Source organism: Perna viridis, chromosome 8 (genome assembly GCF_037379345.1).
Source record: "Perna viridis isolate PV_CMFRI_1.1 ecotype Kerala chromosome 8, ASM3737934v1, whole genome shotgun sequence".
Classification (NCBI taxonomy): domain Eukaryota; kingdom Metazoa; phylum Mollusca; class Bivalvia; order Mytilida; family Mytilidae; genus Perna; species Perna viridis.
Window position 1 is genome coordinate 28048582 of NC_142452.1, and position 5454 is coordinate 28054035.

Here is a 5454-nt window from a genome sequence, read left to right on the forward strand (position 1 = left end):
TAAAACATTTTCAAATAGAAGCTTTCACTTCGGGCTGCTGACAAAATTTTCCATCTGACGATAAACAAACATAGCAATATGTTATTAAGCTTTTAGGTTAAATATTTACTCTCTTTAGAGGCTGGGTCCATACTCCGTTATTTCTCTTTTGTCAATACTCCCGTTATTTGGCACGAGACATATTGAACAAATAACGGGATTGTTTAAATCAATGGGCGTGGCTTAATTTTCAAACCTTACGTAAAAAGTAGTCCTAGTCCCATTATGGTGTGCTCTTTCAAACTTCTAACTACTGCTATTGTTACCGTGAGATTTCGCCACGTGGAGGCAATTACAGACGCGTGCCACGGGAGGGACTTAATTCTCACATTATTGTATACAAAAGAATAGATTCCTTGTTTGTTCAACAAAAATACCTATATTTTTGTTTACCCAAATGTTAAAGTAATTGTTGTAAATGGGCCCTTTGAGAGTTCTGCTTTAATTACAGATAAAGTATAGGTCACTGACTGAGCCATATTGATTTATAAAGTAATAGACGAATACATGTAATTTTAAACCGAAATACACCTGCTAATTTCCACCACAATCGTGCAATTTTCAACAATATTTTGTTAACATATCCCTTAATGAATTTTAATTGCTATTCCCAACACGATAGTTCTTCAACTAATGGTTCTATTTTCATCAATGTGTTATATGGAATCTTTTGTCTAATTTATTTCAGCATCCGAACCCAGGATTCGAACGTTCATAACGCGTACATACAGCTGCAATTGTCCTTTCAAAGACTAAACATTATACAACTTTCTATTTCTTTTTACTTCGTTGAAGATTCAAATTGTAAAAATTTGACCATTTTTTTTTCATTTGAAGTTAATACTAAGATACACTTTTAAGCCTAATAAGTTGACGTCGAATGCTTTGAAAACGCAGGCATGATTGTCAGAAAATCTTTAAAAGTGGTAGTTTTGATAGGAAAATTGGAAATCTTTATGCGGTTAGGAAACCGATTATATTATTTGGTTGTATGTCAGAGAAACCATATAATCCATAAATGCCCTCTATTTCACATCAAACGGTATAGATTTTGGCAAATGTGAAGTACTGCTATCAATAAATTCCTTTTTAAAAACCACTAATTTTCGATTTCCCATAGATATTTCATTTGCCACAAATTACAAAGATTTTAGTGGAACGAAAATCGAATGTACGAAACACTACTAATACGATTACATTGATCAGAAAAACTAGATATAAACCGACTAAATTTGTCCGGAATTTCATTTTCTGTGAATTTCTTCAGCTGCTTAAAGCTCCCTTGTATTTAACGCATCTTTTCCATACTTTTGGATTTAACCATTTCTAGTAACAACTTCTTAATACCGCTTTTCAGATCGAAATGGATATAATAAGCTTTTCGGGAAAAAACGAAGTGATCATTTATTGAAACAGACGAGTAATTCTTCGAGGATTGTATCTTAGTCCTCTATAATAAGCTAGGATGATAACTGCTACTACTACGAAGGTTAGTGATTTGTAGTAATGCCATAAAAATGACGGTGGTATGTTCCATGTCATAATATGAAAAAAGGAGCCTGCCTGTTTCCATGGTTAAAAACGTGTTTATGTCTAAAAAGATTTCCTTTTTCAATTTAAGGAAAGTTGATATTTAGATTTAATTTGTATTATACTTCAAGAAATTGTAACCATTAAAGTACAAAATGCGCGATAAAAGAAATATAAAACGGGGAAAGAAAATTCTTAAGTTAAAACTGGATAGAAAATTCTAAGTACTAGAAGGCGGAGCTTCTTTTTTTATGACGCACAGGTATGAATATCGTTAATTAGCCAGGTTTCAAGAAGGTTTATTAATTATTTCTGGGAGAGAAAAAACTACAAGTTACTACAACACAATATAACTTTGTTTAAAAAGTTTCTGTATTAAACAAAGCAAAAAAGTCAAGTTTTTGTTATGATCTAATGGAGAGAGAGAGAGAGAGAAAACAAAAAAAAAAAACAAAAAAAAAAAAACAAAAAAAAAAAAAAAACAATAACAACTAAATGCCCCACTTCATGTACTTATTTCTTTCATTTTAAGCACGTAGTTTGCAAAGTAGTTAATAAATATTTTAGCGTACATTCATAACATCAAAATATGCTATTTTCTGTAAAGCTTGCATGTTTATTTATTTTTTTATCATAGTTCTCCATATCTCTAAGTGACTGAAATTGAATCAACTTCTGATATGAAACATTGGATTCTTTGGTTGTTCCATGATTTAGCTGTTTCCCCATCTGGTGGTCCATTCCGATGTTGGGTTGCATAAATTTGGACCGACCCTTCTCCGGATACGGTTCCTGGGGGTTCAGGGTTTTAGATAATGACAAGTTAATTCCCACAATGACGACTTTATTGAAAAATAATGTCAAATGTTAAAAATTATTATTTATTTTGTGTAATAATTTTAATTCAGTGCGTTTTCTGATTCCAGAGTCCGAGCTTTCGATTGGAATTTTATCATCAATTCTCAAGTTATGTACATCATTTATATTCTGATATATCTGAATATGAATTTATTCTGACAAGAAATTCATTTGCAAAGACTTATATTCATTTGCTTAATTAGTTTTCATTTTTAGTTCTATATTTTTTTCTCACAACTCGAAGGTACAAATATAAGGCAAAAAATAGGAGACGGAATAAATACATACACAAAATCATACCAACAATTCAATTCAGAAGTTTCTAATTTTAATCGCTTGTAAATATCTATTATAACGCTTTTCATAAAAACAGCATTACTTTGCATCGAGTTTATTTCACTTAAGTATTATTTTTGTTTGTAAGAATAGAATACAATACAAAAATGTACAAAAATTAGACTTCAGAATAGAAGGCCGAAGTATATTTTAATTTAAAAATTGAATAAAATGTAGTGATTCATACAAGTCTCCTGAAATTTGAATAGTTCTGTTCACAGTTGTAATGTGCATTGTAAATGCATAGTATGTCTCTTGGAACAGTGTAACCCTCTGAGAGAATTTAGTTCGGTCTTGTCTCGTCTTTGAATTTAAAAAAAAGACGAACAAAGGGGTCCGTTACTCTTGACTCTACAAAAAAAAATGTATTGTATGCACGGAGGCCAAAATGTCCCAGTCCTTTGTTGCCTCTCTCTCTCTCCGTCTCTCTCTCCCGGAAGTGAGTTAATAATGACCTGCTAATCTCAAACTGTAAAAGAGCTGTTATGGAAGTGTAATCCTTTCAAATAAAAAACACACAAAAAAAAGGACAACGAAATCTTACGAAATTTACGGGATCTAATGATATGCTCTTAATACTATCCGACCATACACTTCGGATTATAATGTCAATTTATGGAAGCTATATCTTATAAAATTCAATCACGGTTTCCGCATCATTTGATATAGTATGTTGTAATTTTGTATGTTTTCTAATAAAGAAAGACGATAATTTGGGTCTTGTCTAAGTCTTCATTTACAACAGACCTTAATGAATTTGCATTCAGAAATCAAAGCAAATAGCCATTCATGTACGTGGCTAAATCTTTGCTTATTCCACGTTAGCAACAATTGTCGACGTTAACTGCCAATTACAGAATTCAAAGGTTTCATCAAGTTGCGTACAACGTTATTATGTCTTTAAATTAAGATAAATTAAACAGCGAAACAACAAAAATCGGGCAATGAAACAGCTTGAAGGGCGATATTATATTCCATAATTAAGGTAAAGGAAATTAGTGTTCTCGTAGAAAATTATAGGTTTTTACATTAAAATTTACCGTCAACAAACGCGTATAGCACTGATTTCTAATAAATACTTCATAATTTTAACGGCAATTCTTGCGTGGCAAATATTTAAGAGGATTTTTATTAAAAATTGAATATTCTTTTTTTTTCAGATTATTGATAAAGGTTGCAGATATCAGTGCAGAAAACTGAGAGAAAAAAATGAATTTGGTGGAACATCCACGAGGGGAATTATATTTAAAAGAAAAAATGATTGCATTAATTTTTAGCAGAAACTCTGGCGTATAGACGATGGAAAATAAAGACCTTTGGCTGAAAGGGCATGCAAATGTACCATGTACCGAGTTCAACACTCTCAAAGGACCAGCGCCGGATGCGGTCAGTGCGAAAAAAAAAGCTTCAAAAGCAGACAACAGTGGATATGAATTTGCACCTGGTGTTGTTAAAAAATTAAAGCCCAAAAACCACACAAAGAGATGAAAAGGCAAAGAAAAAATTAAACTGTTTACGAGTATTCTCCTCTGCGTGCAAACGAGGCGTGGATTTAATTATTCCGCAGTTTCTATTTATGTACTGATGATAATTTTTAAAAAGCTTGACCGCTGTACATTCTGGGACATGAATAACTAACACCCCCATTCTTGCATATAGATATCTGATATTGTAGAAAGTTATAAGCCATGTGCGTGTGTCAACTCATCATTTAGATTCACTGGGATTCCATGCATGTCGGAAAACACGTGTCGGTGGCACCGAGAGACCAACCATCGCTTCCATCATTTACGTCGCTAATGACAACGAGAGACTTGTACAATGTTGTAGGTTGTATGATTGCTGATAACGGATAGAGTTGGAAATAAACCAGTTATGGAATTAGTTATCGTTGCTCATTTATGGTTAATGTCAAGGAACTGTTGTATGGATCAAAAGCGAGGGTGTTACATTACAGTGGGATAAACTTGACACACATTGATAATTATATGTATTAAATTGCTTTTAAAATATTTAAATTCGTCCTTTCGTCTGTTTGTAATTGTTGAAATCATAAACTGTCCGATTTTCAAATGAGCGGTATAGTTTTGTTTCATTTTCATGCCCCCTGAAAACACCTCTGATCTTTATAATGATCTTCAACTTGATTAAATCATACTTCGATCTGTCTGTACAATAAGTTATGATTATTTACATGATTTCTCTTCTTTAAAATATATATCCGTTTGCGCCACTTGTACGTCTTTTTGTGCCACAACCTACATGTGTCACTGTACCATTTGCCCACTCACTTTTACAAAAAACGTGGACTCATTTGTGCCAATGATAATTGTATTCGATTGCACCAATATGGTAAAATTTCGATCATATTTCGAAGAAATATTAGTACGACTCCCCCTACTCCTAAGGACGAAAACATAAACAGAATACCCCCTCCCCACTTAAAAAAAATCTGAAATTCAATTAATACATTAACGGAATATCATCATAGCTCTATATACATTATCTCCTTACTCAAAGTCAAATATGAATAGGAAAGGACTCATGAATACCATCATGTTTTCTCATTCGCACAATATAATTATGGCCCTAGAAAGCAATAATAAACAAGAGCAGGTGCTCATTCGGATATTAAATATTTAAATCATTTATATAAGTGTCCATTAGATGGAAACAATGATGGACAGATTG

The 5454-nt window shown here is 32.5% G+C and overlaps 1 long non-coding RNA gene across 1 annotated transcript; it reads left to right on the forward strand.

Moving 5' to 3' along the window:
* Positions 1 to 621: 621 nt before the first annotated feature.
* Positions 622 to 4839, forward strand: LOC148610076 (uncharacterized). Its single transcript, XR_015914725.1, has 2 exons — positions 622 to 1528; positions 3924 to 4839. It is a non-coding gene; the product is annotated as an uncharacterized LOC148610076 (long non-coding RNA).
* Positions 4840 to 5454: the final 615 nt, after the last annotated feature.